The sequence below is a fragment of the Scyliorhinus canicula genome, chromosome 18, assembly GCF_902713615.1.
Source record: "Scyliorhinus canicula chromosome 18, sScyCan1.1, whole genome shotgun sequence".
Lineage (NCBI taxonomy): Eukaryota > Metazoa > Chordata > Chondrichthyes > Carcharhiniformes > Scyliorhinidae > Scyliorhinus > Scyliorhinus canicula.
Genome location: NC_052163.1, coordinates 22,499,084 through 22,509,898, shown reverse-complemented (window position 1 = coordinate 22,509,898; position 10,815 = coordinate 22,499,084).

Below are 10,815 nucleotides of genomic sequence, written 5' to 3'. Positions count from 1 at the left end.
GCCCTGTAGTTCCTGTGCCCCACTTGCTGCCTTTTCTAGGGACAGTGCGAGCTGTAACGCCTGCCTGCAGTCTAGCTCCGTTTCCGCCAACAGGCGTTTCTGTATTTGAGGTCGTTTATACCACACACTAACCGGTCCCAAAGCATTTCATTTAGCGTCGGGCCGAACTCACATTTTTCTGCCAGCCTTCTCAGGCGGGTCAAGAAATTCGTGACTGACTCTCTGTCTTCCCGCTTCGCTGTGTAAAATCTGTACCTTCTCGACCTTGCCTCTTGCTTGAGGTGTGGTGACCTTCAAGTTAAATCATCACCAGTTAGCTCTCCACCTCAAAGGGGAAAGGAGCCTATGGTCAGATGGGACTGTGGTGACTTTACTTTCATCATAATTATATCACCATCAGCTCTTTCTGATGTTAACTCTTTGAAGTAACCATGTGATGGAATCATGGATTCCTAGAAATTTCAGCACAAAAGTCCTTCAAGGCTGGAACCATATCAGAACTAGAAGCTCGAATCCATTTCCCTTCTCTTGCCCGCACCTTTTTCACATTATTCTTCCTGAAGTCTTAAATCCTGCGACTAAACTCGATTCCGTGACGACTTGTGGTAATGCATTCCACATGAATCTTTTTTTTTGTTCTTCCCAACTGTTGTTCCCTGTATGAGATTCCATATGTTACTCACCCATATCTGACCTGTCAATGATACCTAGCCCCTGGCTGATGGGAATTATGCCTGAGTGACTTCAGTCAATTCTTTCCTCAGATCATGTGTCTCTCTCTGTCTTTGGGGGAAGTGCTTTACTTTCCCTGAGAGTCTCACTTCACCAATTAGCACAGGCAGAGATTGAAAACTCAGCACATTAGGTGGCATTTGACACAACACCCACCATACCAAAGCACTAAATGGAATTAAATATTACAAACTTGTATAGAGTAATAAAATCCAACACTCCTTTGAATAACCTCACCTGGTGAATCAATTTGAACCTTGGTTTATTGATACAAGTCGTCAGTGGGGTTGGACAATGAAACTTAATAACTGTACCATTTATTATTATGTAAGAGGGAGGGAAAAGTAAAGGGTTGACAAGAGATTATTACAGACAATGCTTAATTGTCAGCAATGGGTTGAAATTTACGTGGTTAGGTCCAGTGGTATTTCCTGTATCCAATATTTTTACAAGAACTGGCCAAACAGATCTCAACTGTGTAACATAACTTGCATTCTCAGTGCGTTACATCATGTGTATTTATATAAAGGTGTGATACATGCACCAGACTTTACAGTGTATGCCAAAGATATTTACTAGTGACAATCTCCCTTGCTGTTCTTGGCTTTTCTCACTCAGGTTATGAAGGCAGGCCTTGACACTTGTCAGTGCTATTCTACACCACAACTGCCCTGGATGCCTCTGATTTGTTTTCGATTTTTCTCATCAAATAGAGCAGCAGCCAGTGGATAAAGGCTGAGGGTGGGGCGCAAAAAGATGACTCACAGGCAAGAACAAAAATAGCCAGTTGAGATCATTTGATCTTTTGATTTACGTCAACAAAATAGATCTTTTAATTGTCACCATGCTTTCCCACATGCATGTGATAAATATAGACATACCGGCCAGAGAATTGTACTACGATAATGCATTGAGGGTCCCATGCCCATTGTCCCACTATTTGAAGGGTCTGCTCCACAAACTCTGGAAGCACTTCAGTCCCACTCTCTTGATCCTTTGGTCATCAAGGGTGGAGGGGGTAGGCATACCCAAGGACCTCCTCCCGGGCATAGGCAACATGGCCTTCGACAGATCTAGGGTGGGCATGGCTCATGAGGGAGATCGCTCTGACTTCCCCCTTCTTTGCTGCAGTCTTGTCTGTGCCTAGGTGGCCATCGAGAACACACGGTACCTGCGATGATTAGGAGGAATTTCTCCAGCCAGAAGGTGGTGTATCTGTGGAACTCTTTGCCGCAGAAGGCTGTGAAGACCAAATCACTAAGTGTCTTTAAGACAGAGATAGATAGGTTCTTGATTAATAAGGAGATCAGAGGTTATGGGAAGAAGGCAGGAGAATGGGTGTAGAAACCAACTATTTTCTAATACACCTGATAGGTAAAAGATGGCTATTTAGCATAAAATATTAAGCCCCAGTTTTAAATACCCATTTTAAATTCACTCATAACCTCAGGTCGTCTCAAAACATATAGCTTATAGAGACATGAAACAGCATAATTCACTTTTACTGAGCTCCATTGTTCTAGCAAATACATTTGCAAGGCAGTATGACATTAAAACACAAGCCGTACCAGATATCAATCCAAGGACAGGACATGCACCATAGCAACATTAAGGCACTATTGTCTACAATGTGGCTAACAGCTAAGTCAGCAGAAATCCAGTTTAAACTGGTCGTGATAACAGCACTGAATTGCATTCCATAACATGCACAAGTATTCATGAACCATTTAAAGCTAATGTTGCACATTAAAGATTGACAGCTAACCGTCAAATCAAATTCATTTGATTCTAACCCAAACAACTTAGGATGACTTAGAGGTGTAGATAGATGGCTAAAGCCTGATATGATTTCCTATAACTGTGAATGTCCGTACGGCTATCTTTATCCGGATCATTCTATGCTTTGATCTAAACTATTCGCTATCTCTATTTTTCACTTTTCCACTCTAACTCTTGAAGTAAATGCAAGCTGTTGTGCCGTAATCAAGAAACCATTTCTGTATTATTTTAAAAGTTAACTTGTGTACAAGTTGCTTCTCTTGAAGTCCTTTTTGATGGCTAGACTTATTAGAGAATAAGATTTAAGTGACTCTCAATTGTAATCAAATAGAGACAATAAACGATTCTTGTTTGCATCCGAGAAGTTTTCACTCAAATTTCTACTGAGTTTTAGTGTCGCAAGTTCCTCACTAATTCCGCATGGTAGATCTCTTACAATGGGGATGAGAAAAATATCAGCCATGGTTGAATGGCAGAGCAGGCTCGATGGGTCGAGTGGCCTAATTCTGTTTCTATGTCTTATGGTCTTATGGTACACCCTGAGGCCTTTCACAATGGGTGGACACTGCAGGGAAGGGCACGCATAATAGATGTGGCAACAGGGGGACTGGAGAAGGGGTAGTGTCAGCAGTTTACGGAGCTATTTTGGAAGAGGAGAAGGTACCACTGGAAGGGATCAAAGCAAAGTGGGAGGAAGAGTTGGGAGAGGTTATAGAGGAGTGGGTCTGGTGTGAGGTGCTCCGGAGTGTAAATGCCTCCACCTTGTGCGTGAGGTTGGGGCTGATACAGCTGAAGGTGGTATAAAGAGTACACCTCGCGAGCCGATTCTTTGAAGGAATAGAATATGTGTGTGAGCGTTGCGAGGTGGTGGGGGTGGGGGGGGGGGGGGGGGGGGGGGGGGGGGGGGGGGGGGGGGGGGGGGGGGGGGGGGGGGGGGGGGCACTAATCACGTTCATATGTTTTGGTCCTGTCCAAAGCTAGAGGAGTACTGGAAGGAGGTTTTTAGGGTAATTTCCAAGGTGGTGCACGTGAAACTGGGTGCCCGGGAGGCCATATTCAGGGTGTCAGACCAGCCAGGGTCGGAAATGGGTGCGGAGGTGGAGGCAGATAGCGTAGCCTTCGCCTCGTTGATCGCCCGAAGGCAGATCCTATTGGGATGGAGAGAAGCCTCTCCACCCTGTGCCCTGGCGTGGCGGGGGGACCTGCTGGAATTCTTGACTCTTGAGAAGGTTAAGTTTGAACTGAGGGGAAGGACGGAGGGGTTCTACAAGTCATGGGCATTATTCATTATGCACTTTCAAGAACTGGATAACATCGAACATTAGTTGGGGGGGGATGGGTGGGAGGGTTGGGGGAGGGGGGCTGTGTGCATTAAGGGTGACTATGGGTGATTCTTGATTCCTTTTTGTCATTTGTTTATGTAAACATGCGGCCTATTGTTTGGGGTTTGGTGGGAGGATGGGATCGTTGTTATTGATATGGGGATTGACATATTTGTTGCTGATTATTGTTTATTGTTGGTGGGTGTAAATTTGGGAGAAAATGTGAAATAGGAAGAGAATAAAAAAATATTTAAAAAAAAAAATAGATGTGGCAAAAACATTACAATTCATGTTGAAAATTTCCATGGTTTTCTTCTGTGATTTGGTTGTTTATCAGTTGTGCGCCTCCAAAAAAGATGGCTCTTTGTTTTGAATTTTATTTGGCAACTCCATGCCTCCATATCTGGTTTGGAAGATGCACATCCAAGAAGTGTGGAAGGAGAATAATCCTATAATAAAGATTTTGGTATGGCAGTTCTTAATATTTATCATCTATTATTTGTGACAGTAACTTACCAACAGCTAATACAAATACAAATACAAACTCTGTACATGTCACAATTATATTCACGTTTTCAGCAAGATCTAAATTACCCCAAAGGCAGTCTGACAGTAATTTCATTCTCCATGTGCATGATATACGAATAGCAGCATAATCTGGATTTTATCATGTGGACTGCATGCAATTTTTAGATTTAAATTTAATTTTCAAATTTTAAGAGGAAATCTGCAACATTTTTAGGAAGGATTTCCAAGTTCTTCGTTGCTTGCAACCATGATGATGCTGTGCTGCTGCGTGTGGTCGTAATGTTGATAGTGTTGGAGTCCGGTAGTAGTAGCGACGTTGAAAATCTGGAGGCAGTTGCGCCAACACTTTAGGCTGGGGGCGGGGTCAAGGGAAATGCCGATTCAGGGGAATCACAGATCTGAACCAGGGAAGTGGGATGGGAGTTTTCGGAGATGGGAGGAATAGGGAGTCAGGGCATTAAAGGATTTGTTTCTAGGGGGCCGGTTTGCCGGATTGAAGGAACTGGCTGCGAAATATTGGTTGGGGCAGGGGGAAATGTTTAGGTATATGCAGGTCTGTGATTTCGCTAAGAAGGAGATTCAGAGCTTTCCGATGGTGCCGTCCTCCACACTGTTGGAGGAGGTGCTGAGAACAGGGGGAATGGAGAAGAGGGTGGTGTCGGCGATTCTGGGAGAAGAGAAGGCACCGCTTGCGGTAGTCAGTATTAGGGGTATTACGGTACCCAGGTTGAGGCTGTAAGACCATTGGTGTGGGAGGTATCTGAGACAGCAAGACCATTGGTGAAGCCTGCCTGCTGGTTCCGCCCAGTAAGGCGGAGTATAAAAGTCTGTGTCTCCCCAGCTGCTGCATTCTGTACTTGCGCTGCTGGGGGAAACACCTAGTCCAATAAAGCCTTCATTTGTACTCCAATCTCACTTTGAGAGTTATTGATCATGCATCAATTTATTGGACTAGATTTTGAAGAATGGAGCTCCGCATCAAGCCGGAGTGTCTGCAACTTAGCCCCCACGCGGCAAACTCAGCGGCAACCTTCAAACACTGGCTGGCGTGCTTCAAGTGGTACCTCAGGATGGCCATGACTACACCCACGGAGGACCAGAAACTGCAAGTTCTCCACTCGAAGGGGGAGTAGCCCAGAGATCTACACGCTCATCTAGGTTGCGGACGATTTTGAGGCCGTGATGGCCCTGTTGAAAGGGCACTACATTCGCCCAGTAAATCGGGTTTACGCCCGACATCTGCTAGCGACAAAGCAACAAATCTCGGGGGAATCGCTAGACGAATTCTACCGCGAACTTCTGGTACTAGGTAGGAATTGTGACTGCAAGTTTCAGCCTGCGACCACACAGAACTTTTAATCCGGAACGCATTCATTGCAGGTATGCTGTCCTCCCAAATCTGCCTACCACCAGCTCCCCATCCGCCTAGACGACCGCAAATACACTGCATTCGAAGCAGATGGGCGCCTCCACCACTTCCTGAGGGTTCCCTTCGGTGTCACAAATGGAGTCTCGGTCTTCCAACGGGAGATGGACCGAATGGTTGACCGGTACGGTTTGCGGGCCACGTTTCCATACCTCGACAATGTCACTATCTGTGGCCACGACCAGCAGGACCACGACACCAACCTCCGCAAATTCCTCCATACCGCAAAAATCCTTAATCTCACCTACAACAAGGACAAATGCGTGTTCAGCACCGACCGTCTAGCCATCCTCGGCTACGTAGTGCATGATGGAGTTATAGGCTGTAGCCACCTGGGGTGGCCACTGCCCAACACAAAATGGGAGATTGCAAGGAATGCAGGGAAAATGGACATGTTGTAAAGCAAGCAGCTTGCAAAGTGATTGTATATTGGGACGACTGCAGAAACTAGTTTTGACTGTTGCAGAAACCAGACAGCACTGTGAAAAGAAACCAGTTAACATACTAATGAGGCGATACCGGGCGATCCCCAGATACAATGGAAACAAGTTAAACACAGATCGATACATTCTATGGAAGGCCAGACCCTGTGGCGCCAAAGAAGCCCAAAACAATAGGTCCCAAGAACCGCCCCAGTGACTGAGGAACTGCCCCATGATTGGGGGGTTCAAACATATCGATTGGGAAGAGACCCAATCGATTCCAAGCAGGTAAAGGAGTCCGCCCAAAGGGGCGCGGATCCCCTGACCTATAAAAGGCAGGTCCCACACATGGTTCAGTCTCCTGTCTCCTGGCTCCTGTCTCCTGCTCCAGCCTTCGGACAGCAGCCACCAACAAGTAAGTGCCTCCCAACGACCGCTACCAGAGATAGGCACTCCTGACTCCTTTTTTAATTGATACCAATCTGAAGTCTGCAGACCAGAACAGAGCAAGAGGCCTTGTTCCCTGACCCAGCAGTTCCTTCGAGATAAGTATTAGTTATTTAGAAGTAGGAATAAGTTTAATCCTTTTAGCGTGTGCATGGGTAGTTATTATAATTGTATTATAATAAACTCTAATTGTTTGGACTTACTAATTGGTGTACGGTTTTATTGCTTTGAACTTCACCTTGAAGCTTGTGGCGGTGTCTTAATGACACCTGGCGACTCCAGAGCTTAGTCAAGAAACAGAGCCAAATTGAGTGTTCAGCACACTCACACAGAAGTAGCAACAAGGCCCAGATCCCGAAGGTATGCGCCCCCTCATGGAGTTTCCCCTCCCCCACTGCTCCAAAGCCCTGAAATGCTGCCTAGGATTATTTTCATATTACACCCAGTGGGTCCCCAATTATGCGGACAAGGCCCGGCCACTAATCCAATCCACAGTTTTTCCCCTGTCGGCAGAGGCCCGCCAGGGCATCAGCCGCATAAAAGCAGACATTGCAAAGGCCACGATGCACACAAACGACAAATCCCTTCCATTCCAAGTCGAGAGCGACGCGGCTGACGTAGCTCTGGCGGCCACCCTCAACCAAGCGGGCAGGCCCGTGGCTTTCTTTTCACGCACCCGCCATGCTTCAGAAATCCGTCATTCCTCCATTGAAAAGGAGGCCCAGGCCATAGTAGAATCTGTGCGGCACAGGAGGCATTACCTGGCCGGCAGGAGTTTCACGCTCCTCACTGACCAACGGTCGGTTGCTTTCATGTTCAATAATGCACAGCGGGGTAAGATAAAGAACGGTAAGATCTTACGGTGGAGGATTGAGCTCTTCACCTACAACTATGAGATCTTGTATTGTCCCGGGAAGCTAAATGAGCCTCCTGATACCCTATCCCGCGGCACAGGTGCCAACGCACAAGTGGACCGACTCCAGGCCCTCCTTGAGGACCTCTGCCACCCGGGGGTCACTCGATTCTTCCATTTTATCAAGACCCGCAACCTGCCCTACTCCATCGAGGAGGTCAGGACCGCCACAAGGAACTGCCAAATCTGCGCGGAGTGCAAGCCGCACTTCTACAGGCCAGAGAAAGCGCAACTGGTAAAGGCTTCTTGTCCCTTTGAACGCCTCAATATGGACTTCAAAGAGCCCCTCCCATCCACCGACCGCAACACGTACTTCCTGAACGTGATTGGCGAGTACTCCCGATTCCCATTCGCCATCCCCTGCCCCGACATGACCGCAGCCACCGTCATAAAAGCCCTCCACAGTATCTTTACACTGTTCGGTTTCCCCGCCTATATACACATCGATAGGGGGTCCTCCTTCATGAGCGACGTACTGCGTCAATTCCTGCTCAGCAAGGGCATTGCCTCGAGCAGGACGACCAGTTATAACCCCCGGGGAAATGGGCAGGTAGAGAGGGAGAACGGAACGGTCTGGAAGACCGTCCTACTGAACCTGCGGTCCAGAAATCTCCCTGTCTCCCGCTGGCAGGAGGTCCTCTCCGATGCATTCAACTCCATCCGATCACTGCTGTGTTCCACGACAAACGAAATACCTCATGAACGTCTCCTTGTCTTCTCTAGGAAGTCCTTCTCTGGGACCTCACTCCCAACCTGGCTGGCAGCTCCTGGACCCATCCTGCTCCGCAAACACGTGCGGGCGCACAAGTCGGACCCATTGGTCGAGAGGGTCCACCTCCTTCACGTCAACCCTCAGTACGCCTACGTGGCGTACCCCAACGGCCGACAGGATACGGTCTCCCTACATGACCTGGCGCCCGCTGGATCCCCACTCACATAGAATAGAACAGTACAGCACAGAACAGGCCCTTCGGCCCTCGATGTTGTGCCGAGCCATGATCACCCTATTCAAACCCACATATCCACCCTATACCCGTAAACCAACAACCCCCCCCCCCTTAACCTTCCTTTTTAGGACACTATGGGCAATTTAGCATGTCCAATCCACCTAACCCGCACATCTTTGGACTGTGGGAGGAAACCGGAGCACCCGGAGGAAACCCACGCACACACGGGGAGGATGTGCAGACTCTGCACAGACAGTGACCCAGCCGGGAATCGAAGCTGGGACCCTGGAGCTGTGAAGCATTTATGCTAACCACCATGCTACCATGCGGCCCCTAACATGTATCACCTTCAAAATTACCCTGAACACCTCCCTCCAATACCCCTCCAGCTTTGGACAGGACCAAAACATATGAACGTGGTTTCCCCCCCCCCCCACCTCTCCCCCCCCCACCTCCCCCCCCCCCCCCCACCTCCCCCCCTCCTCCCCGCAATGTTCACAAACATCCTCTACCTCCTCAACGAATCAGCTCAATATCACCTTTGTGACCACCTTCAGCTGTATTAGCCCCAACCTAACACACAAAGTTGAGGCATTCACCCTCCGGAGTACCTCACACCACAACCCCTCCTCCATGCCCTCTTGGGTGCCTGGAACGCTTTGCCAACGGAGGTGGTAGAGGCGGGCACGATAGCATCATTTAAGATGCATCTAGACAGATATATGAACGGGCGGGGAACAGAGGGAAGTAGACCTTGGAAAATAGGGGACAGGTTTAGATAAAGGATCTGGATCGGCGCAGGCTGGGAGGGTCGAAGGGCCTGTTCCTGTGCTGCAATTTTCTTTGTTCTTTCTTTGTTCTTTGTTCACAACCCCCCACCCGCACCTACCCCACCTCCATCCCACCGGCGCGCCCCACGGCCGCCCCCTTCCCAGGTGGATCAGTTCTCCCACTGGTCCCATCGAGGGGTGATGAAGCTACCGAAGAAACCAAAGTCACGCTCCCGGAGTCACGGATGCCTGAGCCGGCGCCTGCATCACCGTCGAAACTGTGACGTTCACAGAGGACAACCAGGGCCCCCGATCGACTAATTGCTTCATTTTGATATGTAAATAAATACTGTAAATAGTTGTGACATGTAACAAGGCAAAACACTGTACCACCGACGGGTACCACCATAATCTCAACCTCTGCCACTGTATAATGCAAGACTACCACCCCTGCCGGACTCTTTTTTTTAACAGAGGGTGAATGTGGTAGTCGGTATTAGGGGTATTACGGTACCCAGGTTGAAGTTGTAAGACCATTGGTGTGGGACGTACCTGAGACAGCAAGATCATTGGTGAAGCCAATTTTGAAGGTGATACATGTGAGGCTTGAGCCGGGTCCTCTGGAGGCCATATTCAGAGTGTTGGATCGGCCGGGGTTGGCGTGGGTGCGGAGGCAGATGTTTTAGCCTTCGCCTCGCTGATCGCCCAAAGGCAGATCCTGTTGGGATGGAGGTCAGTCTCTCCACCCTGTGCCCTGGCGTGGCGGGGGAATCTGTTGGAGTTTTCAACACCCGAGAAGGGGAAGGATGGAAGGGTTCTACAATTCATGTATTTAAAATGTTGAGGGTTGTTTGGGAGTTGGTGGGAGAGAGGAATTGTTGGCCAGGGGATTGACATTGTATTTGTTACCGTTGATTGTTGGTTGGTGGGTTTGGATGAAAATGTGAAAAGGAGGAGAATAAAAATATATATTTTTAAAAATGTTGACAGTGTTGCTCCAAGGTGGGGTTTTGCGGTAATTCTTACAGAGTTACTATGGGATGGGGCTTGGGGGGGGGGGGGGGGGGGGGGGGGGGGGGGTGCTGACAGTGTTACCCTGAGATGGGATTTCGGAGGTAATGCTGACAGTGTTACACTGAGATGGGTTGGGGATAATGCTCACAGTATTACTCTGAGAGAGGGTTGTGGGGTACTGCTGACAGTGTTACTCTGAGATGGGTTGGGGATAATGCTCACAGTATTACTCTGAGAGAGGGTTGTGGGGTAATGCTGACCATGTTACACTGACATGGGCTTGGGGGGTAAGGCTGACAGTGTTACTCTGAGATGGGGGTTTGGGGGGTAATGCTGACAGTGTTACTCTGAGATGGGATTTCGGAGGTAATGCTGACAGTGTTACTCTGAGATGGGGGTTTGGGGTAATGCTGACAGTGTTACTCTGAGATGGGGGTTTGGGGGTAATGCTGACAGTGTTACTCTGAAATGAGATTTCGGAGGTAATGCTGACAGTGTTACTCTGAGATGGGGGT